A 15,832-nucleotide genomic window follows, 5' to 3' on the forward strand; every position below is an offset into this window, starting at 1 on the left:
TTAGTTTCCCCAGCTTTAACAAAGAAGTTACTAAGAAGTTTTTGTTTATTTCTTGGTTTATATCCTAAACCCGCTTTATTAAATACTGCTCGTTGACTATTGAGTATCATATTTAACTTTTCAGAACTATATGTAAATTTTTCAACTAAGGGTTTGTATTTGTTAAGTTCTTTAGTTAGTGTTTGATTTTCTGTTTTTAGATCATTTAGTTTGTTTGTTAGATCCTTGTTTAAGATTTGTTTATGGTTTTTAAATTCTGAAAATTCCTTAGTTAGTTTTTCATTATCTTTAGTTAAGGTATTAGTCTTTTGAGTTAAAAGTTGGTTGCTTGTCTTAAGTTCTATATTTTCTTTGGTGATTAAATTCTTATCCTTAACTAATTTATCGTATTTATGTAGGTATGATTGATTAGTTATTTTTAGTTCTTTATTCTTAAGATTTATTGTCTTATATTCTATCATTAATTCATTAAAAGCATCATAAAGTTCATCAAATGTAAAATCAAGCTGTGTTTCGGAAGTTACCTCATTTTCATTGGCCATGAAGCAGAAATTGGCCTTCTCTTCTTGTTTTTCATCCGATGATGAAGATGATGTGTCGGAGTCCGATAGGGTGGTGACAAGGGCTTTCTTCTTCTTGTACTTGCTGCCCTTCTTTAGTAAGGGACACTCAGCTCTGATGTGTCCCGGCTTTTTGCACTCATAGCACCCAGATAGACAACCCAAGAGGGGGGGGTGAATTGGGTTTTAAAATAATTTGGGTATTTAAAACGATGTGGATAAGTAATTAAAACTAGTGTAAGTTATTTAATTAATTACTATGTGCTGTGAGTGATATGAAAGGAAGAAGAATAGAGACACGCAATCACAAACACCAAGTTTTATAGTGGTTCGGAGCTAACCCTTGCTCCTACGTCCACTCCCCAAGTCTCACTTGGGAATTCACTATAACCCCCTTGGATTACAGCCGGTTGTTTTCCAAGCTCACAACCAAACTTGTTGTTTTACGAGCTCACAACGAACTCGGTCGGTTTTCCGAGGCTCACCGACTAGAACCACCCCGATTGTTTTCTCGGGATCACAATCGAACCCTTACACACGTTGGTTTTACACTCGGCTCACCAACCAACCTCAATCCCCTTGATTCAATCCCCCGATTGAACCAAGCAAATACAATGTGTAAATAAAAAGAAGAAACAGAAAAATACAGCTTCTCAAAAGCAGATAAAAGACAATATGAACAATAAATGAAGTTAAGAAGCCTCAAACGCTTTTAGGTTGGAGAAGAGGAATGGCTTCTTAAACTTCTGGTCTCCTCTTGAGTGAGTAGTCGACTTGAATGCAGGAGGAGAAGGCTTTAATTGCTGGGAAGATGTAGGTGGATGCAGTAAATGCAGATCTTCCTCTTTTTCGTTGAAGAACACGTTGCAGAGCTTGAATGCTTGATTAGTTGGAGTGGAATGGTTCTTCTCTGCCTTGCTACAGTCTTCTGTGGCTATTTAAACCAACCCCCACGGAAACTAGCCGTTAGAGAGCTTTTTCTGCCCGTTCTGCACACTCTGCGCAGCCTGACAATGTGTCCGTTGGTAGGTTAGAGTCGACTCGCGCGATCAGGAGTCGACTCGGCTGTAGCGGGAGTCGACTCAAGCTTTTCCGGAGTCGACTCGGCAACTGTTCCAAATTTGAATTAAAGTTGCCTTCACGACTGGGAGTCGACTCGTCTTGACCTGGAGTCGACTCGCCAACTTCTGGAGCTGACTTGGCAATTTCGGAGTCGGCTCATCCACTGAAGTCCGTGGATCCAATTTTGAATTTGATCCACTCGAGTCGACTCGACTGTCCTGGGAGTCGACTCGAATCTCAGAGCCCGAACTCCCGATTCTCTGTCTTTTGGCTCGTCCAGTCTTGGAGTCGACTCGAACTTCCTCGGAGTCGACTCGGCTCTCAGTTTTCGAAACTTGGTCTTCTGCCTTTTTGATGTGAAGCTGTCTTGGAGTCGACTCGAGCTGTCTGGGAGTCGACTCGAATCTCAGAGGCAGTAACTTGGTCTTCTGTCTGTTGATGGTCGCGGAGTCTTGGAGTCGACTCGCATATTGCGGGAGTCGACTCGAATCTCAGAGTCCGAAAATTGCTCTCTGACTTTTTCTTGTGTTCCTCTGAGAGTCGACTCTTACTATCCTGGAGTCGACTCGGTGAACATCGGAGTCGACTCGCGCACTTTGGGAGTCGACTCGTTGACAGGTTCTGAGTTGAAGCTTTCTGTTCTTCTGTCTGTTCTCAGTCGGAGTCGACTCGTACTGATCTGGAGTCGACTCGAGCCCGTGCCAGTGAACTTGATACGCTTGGAGTCGACTCGTGATACTCAGGAGTCGACTCGAGTCTCAGACTTTGGTTCAAGCTGACTTCTTAACTTATCCAAAATACTATGAACCAAGTCTAGAGACACGTAGACAGGATTTTCACTGAAACACTTAATTGAATTCATTAGTAAACAAGAATTATACTCAAATGCTTTGAGCTCATCAAAATCAAATGGGGTTTTAATCAATCACTCCACACTTGGATCACGGGAGATGGGCTGGCCACGGAACGGTTGCTGGAGGAGGAGGCGATCATCCGGGATCGCACATGGAATGGAAGGCGATCCGGGATCGATGGGAGGACGCCGTGGACGCTGGGATTTGGGCGTTGAATGCCGATGGCTGGAATGGAGGAGATGGTGCTGCATCACGGGCGCTGATGTGGGATGCTTTGATCACGGAGAAGGGGGTCGTCCGGGATGCGGAAGGAGGGAGGAGCTTTCTTTGGAGGCTAGATCACGGGAACGTTGGAGGCCACCGCGGGATTGACGGGAGGAAGCTGGAAATCGCTTGGAGGCCGCCGCGGGACCACTGGAGATGCGGACGGTGTGGGCGGATGCTGGGAGGTTGATCCGGAAGAGCTGGCACGGGAGCTCTCTATGCGGAGGAGACCAGACGGGGTGATGGCGTGATCTTTGGCCCTCCTGATATGGGAGCTGGGAGACACCAAGTTCAGTCATATAGATGAAAAAAAACAAATAGTGTGATGTGAAATTTGGTTTGTAAACGGACGGACTCAGTTCGTCACGGATCATTTGTTCTGACTGGAGGTCTATTGCAAGTCTTTCAAGTCATGGGTTACCCAGCACCTCATAGTTATGATATGGCCAAATTAAATTTGCCCAAAATTCTTTCTCAATAAGCCTAAAAAAATTGGACCCGATTTGGACCCGAACCCGACTCGGACCCGACCCGATCTTCAACCGGGTCGGATCTGGGAAGGGATCCTTCTTTAGTCAAATTTGTACTCAATGTGCATTTTATCTCTAATTTATGAAAATCTGTGTCAAACCCAAATATAATATTAATCCAGTGAATTTATCATTATCGGTTAGCAATAATACTAATTTAAGTGACATGTAGGTCGCACTTTTGTGCTCTCATCATTGTGCAAGTGATCCTTAGACTTGAGATCACCATGGTACCTTGTGCACTTGAACCTATATTTTGGTTTACCCTCATTCACGACATTGCGTTGTGTACGGAGTATTCTGGATATGGTGGATTTTGTACGAAGGTTGTGAGTAGGTCAACAAGAAATCAGTCACTTCTAGTAAGAGAAGGTAACATCCTACTTACTCTAATCTTATGATGATTCAAGAAGCTTTTGATCAAAGCAAAATAAAAATTAGAAAGAGTTTCTAATGTTTCATTGTTTGAATTATCATATAAAAGATCGAGAGAGACATGAATAAGTGATTGAGTTTGATATTGATCCATGCTCATGCACTTATTCAAGATGTAGTATGACTGAGGGATTGAATTGCACGGTAACTTGCCACTGAAGGGTATGTTTGGATTTGTCCAATACATTCCTCATCTTCCGAGTAGACATGATACGTTGCTAGACGTCAATCTTGTCTTGTGGGTTGATCGGATCAAAGAGTTTGATTAGATCAAAGCATCAGAAAGGTTTTAATTGCTAAGTCAGGTTTAGCACTAAATTGAACCTAAATCGGATTAGAGGTATTCTAATCAGGTTAGGTCAACTTGCACCTGCACCTGCACCTACTGCTGGCTAAGATAAGGAACCCAATGGGTCACACACAAGCGAATTGATCAAGGGTCTAATTGGATTAGATCATGTTTGCAAGATGAATATGCTAGCACGTGTTGCAAACCCTAGCTCCTGATTCAAATTAAATTCGAATCTGATTCTTAGATTAGGTTGATCTAATATGATTAGATCATGACCTAATATGGGTTAGCCAAGAGTTGGAACCCATTTAGCTTTAATTAGACATGATTTGATTAGGTTTAATGTTTCCTTTAAGTTGGTTAAACCAATTGGATTGGGTTTGATAGGGCCTTCACTTCTGGACCATTGGATCGCTCCCTGGATGAAGGATCTGGTCCACTGGTTGGCACCTTCATCTGGACCATTGGATGGCTTCCTGAATGAAGGATCTGGTCCACTAGTTGGCACCTTATTCTGGACCACTGGATGGCTTCCTAGATGAAAGATCTGGACCATTGGTCAGCGCCTGAATCTGGACTACTGGACGGCTTTCTGGATGAAAGATCTGGACCATTGGTTAGCGCCTGAATCTGGACCACTGGATGGCTCTCTGGATGAAAGATCTGGACCGTTGCTCAGCACCTGAATCTGGACCATCGGATGGCATCTTGCTTCTGGACCATTGGATGGCACCCTGTATGATGATGCCTTGATCTGGACCATTAGATGGCGCCTAGATCTGGACCATTGGCTTTGGTTCACTGCATTTGGGCCCTTGGATCATCAGGATTTAAGAGGGAGACGTGAGAAAGAAGTTGATACACCCTTCTCCTTAGCACCCCATCATGATGGGATGCCCCTCTTGGCACATGCCTCATCATGATGAGGTGTGTGGATGGGATGCATCCCTTTATGATGCATCCCTCCATCTCTTATAAATAAGGAGGTGTCCTGGGGTTCTAAAGATCATCCAAAAAAAAGCCTCTCCTTCTCTCTCCCTTATCCCTTCTTTCTTACAAGCCTCTCTCTTTTGTCCTAACCCAAGACAAGAGGGTCTTCTTTAGGACAAAAAGGCTAGTGAATGTTTTAGACGTAGAAAGGAAGAAGGAAGTGAAGGAAAATCAGCCAATTAATTTCTTTGAAAGGCTTGAACAACTAGAATCAAGTTTTGGTGGAGCTAGAGTCTTGAACCCATTCCTGTGTGGATCAACATTGGAGGGTGAACATTTAGGCACCTTAGGACATCTTCAGACATATTGGATATAGCGTGATAGGTATTTTTCTATACCAAGATTATACTTTCTACATTATTTGGTTATACTATTAAGGTGATCTTGGCTTATTAGGGTTTCATATAATGGGTTTTATAAGAAAATTTTATAATCCCGTATCTTCCGCTGCGCCCTAGGGCACTGGAAAACCCAACACTAGGTTCACAACCAATCTAGTTGATTTTTTAGGCAATCAATCAAAACCTGCCCCCCCCCCCCTTCCTCCGAAGCTATCTAGGCTCAAGACAATTCAATTCCAGATTTGGATGGACCTTTTTCCTAAGTTTCAATGCCTAAAACAATTGTTCATGCAAAGGATAGAAAGAAATAAATGTTGTTACAATGAATACAACTCCAAAATAGTAAATACAAAATAATAAATGAGGCAACACTCTATTGGTTGACTTTATTGCTCTTTGAAGGCGCTTCACCAATTCTCTGATGTTGAAGATTTGATGTTTTAGCTCACAATAAAAGCTCTTAAATGATTTGCTCTTTGAAGCTCTCTCCTTTTGCTCTCTTTTTTTGGCTCTATTGAATTTATCATTGTAGTGCTTGAGCTCTTTTTTTTCCTTAGTGTTCCTATATATTTATACTCTTTGGAGAAGATTGGAACACTTTTCTAGCCATTAGATAGTTAATAAAGTCATTGTGAGATAAAAACAGTTGTTTAGACTCTTTAGAAAAACCAGCCATTATAGTTGTCAGGTGCAGAGGGGTCGACTTACCATTTTTTGGGGTTGATTTAAGATTTTCAAGAGTCGAACACGCAAAGACAAGAACACGCATGAAGGAGGGGTCGTCATCAGGACGCCGACAGCGGAGCATCGCCAAGCACGAGATACCGCAAAGACCAAGAGACTGATTTGGGAAAGTTACGGGCCTTGGAGGCTAGCCCACACACCTAACCGAACCAAGATCAGCACCATTGGGTGCGGCCCCAATGCGCCAATCCACACCGACAGGGCAGACCGTACCCATGCCCGAGCACCAGACTTCGAGAGCGCGGTCGAGCATCGGCCCAAGCGCAGTCTAGCTTCGGCCCATGGCCGGTCAAGCCCAGGCAGGGGCGCCTGGCCGCGCGCGCAATCGGTTGCGCGTAGGCCCAGAGACCCGACCGCTCACGCACGCTCGAGCGCTTGAAGGCGCGCAGGTGATAGTCAACTTTAAAGACCACGCAATAGCATGTATCTGGTAGAATAGTGATTACGGGTATCGATCCACAGGGAATGGGGTAGAGTTGTTTTCTTAAAAATATTTAAAAAAGAGAATTTGTGAAGACTATTAAACTAAGCAATTTAATGAAAATGCAATTAAAATGATATCAGTTTGGGGGAACCTAGGGCAAGGAATTCACCACTAACATCGGAACAAGGATTATTTGTATTTTAATTTATTCTTGGATTAACATGCAAATTGGCTACAAGCCTAATAAGCATTTGAATAAAATCTCACAAAAATAATTTAGGCATAATCCATCTTTAGTTAGCATGAAATGTCTACCCTAATCTAAGGTGGCAGCACATCGCATCTTTCTTAAACATGGACTATCTTATTTTTACTTCAATGATCATGAAGAACAGTTGTATAAACTTCATATTTAAAATCACAGAAATTAAACATGAAATAAAAGAAGATATTCATTAAAAACAATAAGTTCATACAACTCCAAGAATATAAAATTAAAAATATAAAACCCGTGTCCCTTTGTTAGGGCTGCATCCAGCCCTAGTGAAGAGCTTAGGCTTCCATGCAGTGGTGGACGGCAGCAGCAGCACAGCAGCGGGACTTTACGGTGATCGGCTCCTTTGAAATATTCCCAAAATACCCAAACTCTTCTCTCTCCTTTTATTTTTTTCTTCTTCCCGTGGGAGCTTTGTGGGATTCCGCCTCTGAGAAGATCTTGATGGGGATCAGTCCCCGGTGGGGAAGAGGGAATGCCCCCCCGGTGGGGAAGGAGGAATGCATCGACTCCCTTTTATAGCCTGCCCGCACCCCTTTCTTCCCCTCTTTCGAATCAAAGATAAAGATGCAGAAGATTCGAGTGAATGCTCACGGCTGAGAGAAGATGAGGATGAACCACGCAGAAGGTTGCTGGGATTTTGTGGAAGGATGGAACGGCTGGGAGGAAGTGATCCAAATGATTTCGAATCCGTGGATGGGGGAAATCTGGAAGAAGGAGATCATGGAGAGGTGGAAACGAATCGAATCGCGTGCGAAATGGCCTGTGGACGCTTGGATTTGCTAGGAAAATCCGGGCTCTGTTCCGAAACAGGGGGAAACCGTGGTTGTTGAGAGATGATATGTGAACGGCTGATGCTAGGAAGAAATCTGGGAAGAAGGTGATATGGTTTCAACGTGGAGGGAGATGGAAGAGATTAACGTGGGATGGAGTGTGGGACTGGCTTTGGGATAAGTGGAATCACGAACGGGATGTACGTGAAACAGGAGAGAGATCACGGTATATATGAACGCGAACAGGAGATGGGATCTTGATACTTGGTTTCGAACGGGAGGAAGAAGAGGATCTGCTTGGATAGTGAATGGGAATTCGGCTGAAAAAAATCCAGAAGAGGTTGTTTGGGAGAAACGGACGCGAGAGAAGATAAGGATGCTAGGAGGATGAAGTCGAAGAATACTTGAGAGATGCTTTGGATGCGGAAGAGATTGGCTTGGACGCTGGGATTAATCCAGGAGTTTGGTTGATCCGTGGGATAAGGATTTAAGGAGGAAGAGGATCACGAAGAAGATGGGATTGAGCTTTTTATTCAGCTGGAAACAGGCCAACGGCTCTGTTCCTTGGACGTGGAGGTTCGGTTTTGTTCATGGGATATACGAGATCTTTGGAACGGTGAGAGTGATGCTCTGCTGGAATTAATCCCGAAACAGAGGAATGTTTGTTGGATGTGGAAGATAACATGAAGTTGGATGTAGATGCTGGATAAGAAAATGAGCCGGGATGCATAGGTTGTATCACGGAGAAGTGGAAATGCTGGATCATGATTGGATGCATATTTGTTTGCAAAGTAATCCTGCCATCCAGGCGTTCATAATTCTTCTTACTTTTGAAATCCCATGTACTTTGGCATGTGTCATTCAGGATGGCTACCATGTGTGCTCTAGCGTGATCAGGCTTCATGGTTATGAGTCAGATGATGGGTTTGACCCGACCTGCATACGTTGAATTCGACCCAAAATAATTAAATCAAACTCGAATTATCGAATAATTTATTAAAATGCAATGATGAAGGGAAACACATTTTTTTATGTTTACATTTAAAATATGTGCATAAAAATAATAATAAGTGCTATGTAAAATAGATAAATTTATTCATTATTTAGCACTTATCACACCCCCCAACCTACATTTTGCTAGTCCTCGAGCAAAATAAAAACTAACTCACTTTCGCAGGAATCGCGATTGCATTTACCGTATGCAATAAGGCTTTAAACCCCTAGGTGGCCCTAGTGGACGAGTTTTGTCTCGTGAGGGTTTTCGGCTCAGATACCCACAAACTGTTGTCTCTACCCAAAGAGTTTATTATTTTATAAAATCTAATTTCAAATGCATAAGTACCAAGAATTTCAAAAGCACACAAAGTTTTAATTACTAAGTCAGCCCAAATCCTAGGTCAGTATGCAACTTAAGTTGAAGTTATTAAGTTTCCGTTAGAGAGTTGTAAGGCTTATTTATACTTGGGTGCTCGGTGATATATAGACCATACACAAGCTAAGGCTTTATATTCCCCAAAATACTGCTAAAGCTAGTAGGTTCCAAGAATTGGTCAGATAAGACCTATTCACTGATTCAAAATCACCCTATCTTGCAGGATTTCGAGAGTTATGGATGTTTACTTTAATACCTCATGGGCTTTATCTGTAATTTTCCAGTTTACTCGAATTTTTACAACGACGGCTTTCACACTATCATCTTTTTTCAAGGTCAATATTATTTTCTCTTTTTTTTTCTTTTTTTTTAAATTTATAAATAAATTACGCACTTTTACTCTTGTAATGATTCCTCCGTGTAGCGAGCATTCAGTCAATACTCCCACACCAGATGGCATAAGGTGTTGGGCATCAAGACTCCCCTACGAACCTATGCTCGGGTTCATCATTGCAAGCCCGCTGACCTTTGACAATAGTTAGCCCTTTTTGATGTACCTGACTGAATTCACTTTTTTTTTCTTTTTTTTAAAAAAATAAATATGGGATAATAGTGAATTAGATAGGTATGATTCATCAGGACTCAAGGTTGCTACCAGACTTAACAACATAATGTTGAACCTAACCCTTAAAAGTGCAGGTCATGTGTGTTATGAAATTCCAAAGTAAAAAAATGATCTTACAACTTGCTTAAAGAACCTTTAATAAAAAGAACTTAAATTGTCTTACTCCTAACTAATCATTGGGCTTTTAGATTTTATATACTTCGTGTGTTTATCATTTCAGTACTAAGGCATAGAAATTAGGTTTTTTTTAATCAAAAATTCGAAAAACTTATTCGAAAATGCGAAAAATTTCTTCAAAAATTCGAATCCTATACCCCCCAACCTAGATCAGACATTGTTCTCAATTTTTTTTTGTTTTTTTTTGAATATTATATTATTATTTTTATTTTTTTATATTTTTTTATATATTTTTTTATTTTTGTTTGGACGAAAATATGATGCAAATGGAGGATAGAAGCATTGTACCTTAGTTGCATCAGTAATATGAGGACATCTGAAAAAAATGCGACAAGAAAATGTGCAAAAATAACTTATGAAAATTGGGTTGCCTCCCAACAAGCGCTAAGTTTAACGTCTTCAGCCAGACGCAGTGCATCCTTATCAAATCATACTGGGTATAGTTGATTCTAATGTTCTGATCTCAGCTCGAATATTCCTAAGAGTCCGTTCTATTTCAGGGTCAACAGGTAATAGTTTAGGAGATCTGGAACGACACCCTAACATGCACCAATACTTTTCTGATCAATCAAGTGCAGTCAAGCATGCATTAAAATAAAAACACATCAAATCCTTGTATTTGCCCTAAAATCACTAGACAGCTCCTAACTGGATTGAAGAGGGCACCTAAGCCTCCAATCCGGTCTAATGAACTGAGTTGACCAGGTAAGCTCCCGGGTAAGTGGGGGGGTCACGATGCGTTGCAAAGGTCCCACTTAAAAACCACTTGCCTTGAACAGATGAACTGTCTCCCTTGGGACAAAGCTTGCCTAGACATCAACTGAGCCACAGAGCGAAATTGGTGCAACTTTCGGTGATCTTCGTCCTATTGAGCTCGAATGTCCCTAGGAGCCAACGTCTAATTGATTTTAATTAACGTGATAGCTATGTGAGAATTGATTCACCTAATTTGGGCAAGAATCTGGTGATGAAATCCAGTTCTTATCTTGTTGGGGTGATTGCCCTTACTATGTGCGGATTAATTGGTGTGTGTATCAAACATGCATTCACACTTTTGCTGAAATTAAAATCAAACAATCACTACAAAATTTTAAGCAAACTAGGAATCAATTTAAATAAAAAAGGTTTAGAGGTTACCAAAGAAAATTTTTTCAGCAATTTTTTTTATTTTTTTTTTATTTTAGGCAAACCTCTAGAGCATTCCTTTTCCAGCAGTTCTCTTTTTCATCGTCCCAGACTTTCTCTTTGATTTCTGATCAAGAAAAATCAAAATTTAGTAAGAGAGAAAAAGGAGATAAGTAAAGTAACAAAAATAGAAAATATTTTTATTTTATTTTAGATATGTATATTTTTTTTTTGAAAGTTTTTTTTTATAAAAAAAACAACTATGCTAGCAATCCCCGGCAACGGCGCCAAAAATTGATAGTCAACTTTAAAGACCACGCAATAGCACGTATCTGGTAGAATAGTGATTACGGGTATCGATCCACAGGGATTGGGGTAGAGTTGTTTTCTTAAAAATATTTAAAAAAGAGAATTTGTGAAGACTATTAAACTAAGCAATTTAATGAAAATGCAATTAAAATGATATCAGTTTGGGAAAACCTAGGGCAAAGAATTCACCACTAACATCGGAACAATGATTATTTGTATTTTAATTCATTCTTGGATTAAAATGCAAATTGGCTACAAGCCTAATAAGCATTTGAATAAAATCTCACAAAAGTAATTTAGGCATAATCCATCTTTAGTTAGCATGAAATGTCTACCCTAATCTAAGGTGGCAGCACATCGCATCTTTCTTAAGCATGGATTATCTTATTTTTACTTTAATGATCATGAACAACAGTTGTATAAACTTCATATTTAAAATCACAGAAATTAAACATGAAATAAAAGAAGATATTCATTAAAAATAATAAGTTCATACAACTCCAAGAATATAAAATTAAAAATATAAAACCCGTGTCCCTTTGTTAAGGCTGCATCCAGCCCTAGTGAAGAGCTTAGGCTTCCATGCAGTGGTGGACGGCAGCAGCAGCACAGCAGCGGGACTTCACGGTGATTGGCTCCTTCGAAATATTCCCAAAATACCCAAACTCTTCTCTTTCTTTTTATTTTTTTCTTCTTCCCGTGGGAGCTTGTGGGATTCCGCCTCTGAGAAGATCTTGATGGGGATCAGTCCCCGGTGGGGAAGAGGGAATGCCCCTCCGGTGGGGAAGGATGAATGCATCGACTCCCTTTTATAGCCTGCCCGCACCCCTTTCTTCCCCTCTTTCGAATCAAAGATAAAGATGCAGAAGATTCGAGTGAATGCTCACGGCTGAGAGAAGATGAGGATGAACCACGCAGAAGGTTGCTGGGATTTTGTGGAAGGATGGAACGGCTGGGAGGAAGTGATCCAAATGACTTCGAATCCGTGGATGGGGGAAATCTGGAAGAAGGAGATCATGGAGAGGTGGAAACGAATCGAATCGCGTGCGAAATGGCCTGTGGACGCTTGGATTTGCTAGGAAAATCCGGGCTCTGTTCCGAAACAGGGGGAAACCGTGGTTGTTGAGAGATGATATGTGAACGGCTGATGCTAGGAAGAAATCTGGGAAGAAGGTGATATGGTTTCAACGTGGAGGGAGATGGAAGAGATTAACGTGGGATGGAGTGTGGGACTGGCTTTGGGATAAGTGGAATCACGAATGGGATGTACGTGAAACAGGGGAGAGATCACGGCATACATGAACGCGAACAGGAGATGGGATCTTGATACTTGGTTTCGAACGGGAGGAAGAAGAGGATCTGCTTGGACAGTGAATGGGAATTTGGCTGAAAAAAATCCAGAAGAGGTTGTTTGGGAGAAACGGACGCGAGAGAAGATAAGGATGCTGGGAGGATGAAGTTGAAGAATACTTGGGAGATGCTTTGGATGCGGAAGAGATTGGCTTGGACGCTGGGATTAATCCGGGAGTTTGGTTGATCCGTGGGATAAGGATTTAAGGAGGAAGAGGATCACGAAGAAGATGGGATTGAGCTTTTTATTCAGCTGGAAACAGGCCAACGGCTCTGTTCCTTGGACGTGGAGGTTCGGTTTTGTTCATGGGATATACGAGATCTTTGGAACGGTGAGAGTGATGCTCTGCTGGAATTAATCCCGAAAGAGAGGAATGTTTGTTGGATGTGGAAGATAACATGAAGTTGGATGTAGATGCTGGATAAGAAAATGAGCTGGGATGCATGGGTTGTATCACGGAGAAGTGGAAATGCTGGATCATGATTGGATGCATATTTGTTTGCAAAGTAATCCTGCCATCCAGGCGTTCATAATTCTTCTTACTTTTGAAATCCCATGTACTTTGGCATGTGTCATTCGGGATGGCTACCATGTGTGCTCTAGCGTGATCAGGCTTCATGGTTATGAGTCAGATGATGGGTTTGACCCGACCTGCATACGTTGAATTCGACCCAAAATAATTAAATCAAACTCGAATTATCGAATAATTTATTAAAATGCAATGATGAAGGGAAACACATTTTTTTATGTTTATATTTAAAATATGTGCATAAAAATAATAATAAGTGCTATGTAAAATAGATAAATTTATTCATTATTTAGCACTTATCACACTCCCCAACCTACATTTTGCTAGTCCTCGAGCAAAATAAAAACTAACTCACTTTCGCAGGAATCACGATTGCATTTACTGTATGCAATAAGGCTTTAAACCTCTAGGTGGCCCTAGTGGACGAGTTTTGTCTCGTGAGGGTTTCCGGCTCAGATACCCACAAACTGTTGTCTCTACCCAAAGAGTTTATTGTTTTATAAAATCTAATTTCAAATGCATAAGTACCAAGAATTTCAAAAGCACACAAAGTTTTAGTTACTAAGTCAGCCCAAATCCTAGGTCAGTATGCAACTTAAGTTGAAGTTATTAAGTTTCCGTTAGAGAGTTGTAAGGCTTATTTATACTTGGGTGCTCGGTGATATATGGACCATACACAAGCTAAGGCTTTATATTCCCCAAAATACTGCTAAAGCTAGTAGGTTCCAAGAATTGGTCAGATAAGACCTATTCACTGATTCAAAATCACCCTATCTTGCAGGATTTCGAGAGTTGTGGATGTTTACTTTAATACCTCATGGGCTTTATCTGTAATTTTCCAGTTTACTCGAATTTTTACAACGACGGCTTTCACACTATCGTCTTTTTTCAAGGTCAATATTATTTTCTCTTTTTTTTTCTTTTTTTTTAAATTTATAAATAAATTACGCACTTTTACTCTTGTAATGATTCCTCCGTGTAGCGAGCATTCAGTCAATACTCCCACACCAGATGGCATAAGGTGTTGGGCATCAAGACTCCCCTACGAACCTATGCTCGGGTTCATCATTGCAAGCCCGCTGACCTTTGACAATAGTTAGCCCTTTTCGATGTACCTGACTGAATTCACTTTTTTTTTTCTTTTTTTTAAAAAAATAAATATGGGATAATAGTGAATTAGATAGGTATGATTCATCAGGACTCAAGATTGCTACCAGACTTAACAACATAATGTTGAACCTAACCCTTAGAAGTGCAGGCCATGTGTGTTGTGAAACGGACGCGAGAGAAGATAAGGATGCTGGGAGGATGAAGTTGAAGAATACTTGGGAGATGCTTTGGATGCGGAAGAGATTGGCTTGGACGCTGGGATTAATCCGGGAGTTTGGTTGATCCGTGGGATAAGGATTTAAGGAGGAAGAGGATCACGAAGAAGATGGGATTGAGCTTTTTATTCAGCTGGAAACAGGCCAACGACTCTGTTCCTTGGACGTGGAGGTTCGGTTTTGTTCATGGGATATACGAGATCTTTGGAACGGTGAGAGTGATGCTCTGCTAGAATTAACCCCGAAACAGAGGAATGTTGGTTGGATGTGGAAGATAACATGAAGTTGGATGTAGATGCTGGATAAGAAAATGAGCTGGGATGCATGGGTTGTATCACGGAGAAGTGGAAATGCTGGATCATGATTGGATGCATATTTGTTTGCAAAGTAATCCTGCCATCCAGGCGTTCATAATTCTTCTTACTTTTGAAATCCCATGTACTTTGGCATGTGTCATTCGGGATGGCTACCATGTGTGCTCTAGCATGATCAGGCTTCATGGTTATGAGTCAGATGATGGGTTTGACCCGACCTACATACGTTGAATTCGACCCAAAATAATTAAATCAAACTCGAATTATCGAATAATTTATTAAAATGCAATGATGAAGGGAAACACATTTTTTTATGTTTACATTTAAAATATGTGCATAAAAATAATAATAAGTGCTATGTAAAATAGATAAATTTATTCATTATTTAGCACTTATCAGCAGGCCCGGTGATGAGAACCCCCGCCCGCCAAACCAAATTCCAGAGAAATTGGCCGAGGCCAACCTCAGCCAAGGCCAACCAACGGACAAAATCTACTGCTTGGAGGCTTGCCCAAGCAATGGCCAACCTCGCCGACAACTGGCTCAGAGCCAGCAGCAGTAGCGCGCGGCCAACCGTGCGGCCACTCGGTCACTACCGCGTGCGGAGCCCCGCGCGCATCCACAGCAGCGCACAGACCTCCGTGCGCCCATCTAGCCTCAGGCATACGCGGCCAACTGCGCGAACCCGCCTTAGGCGCCCGTGGCCAACCGCACGCCTACACCGCAGACGCGCGGACCCCTGTGGGCACATCAGCTCACTCGCGGCCGACCGCACACGCACCCCAGCTTGCGCGCGGCCCTCTGCGGGCACCCCAGCCTGCGCATAGCCCTTTGTGGGTCCCTCAGCAGTGCGTGGCCCTCCGCGCGCTTGATAGCCAGCGCGCGGCCCTCCGCGCGCACAGCCAGTAGCATGTGGGCCTCCGCGCGCACCAGACTCAACGCACGGCTCACCGTCCATATTATCAGTAGCCGGGCTGGCCAACGCCCATGTGCCAGGCCGACCCAATACCACGCGCACCAGCGCGCGCTCGGCGCTCTGCACCCACGCCCTCATGGCGCACCCGAACCTCGCCACGGCCAGAAGGGGCCGGTATACAACCAGGCCACCAGCCCATGCCGAGCCAACACCTGGCACACGGGCAACAGGCACAAGGAGAGGGTC

This window comes from Phoenix dactylifera, unplaced genomic scaffold (genome assembly GCF_009389715.1).
Source record: "Phoenix dactylifera cultivar Barhee BC4 unplaced genomic scaffold, palm_55x_up_171113_PBpolish2nd_filt_p 000534F, whole genome shotgun sequence".
NCBI lineage: Eukaryota > Viridiplantae > Streptophyta > Magnoliopsida > Arecales > Arecaceae > Phoenix > Phoenix dactylifera.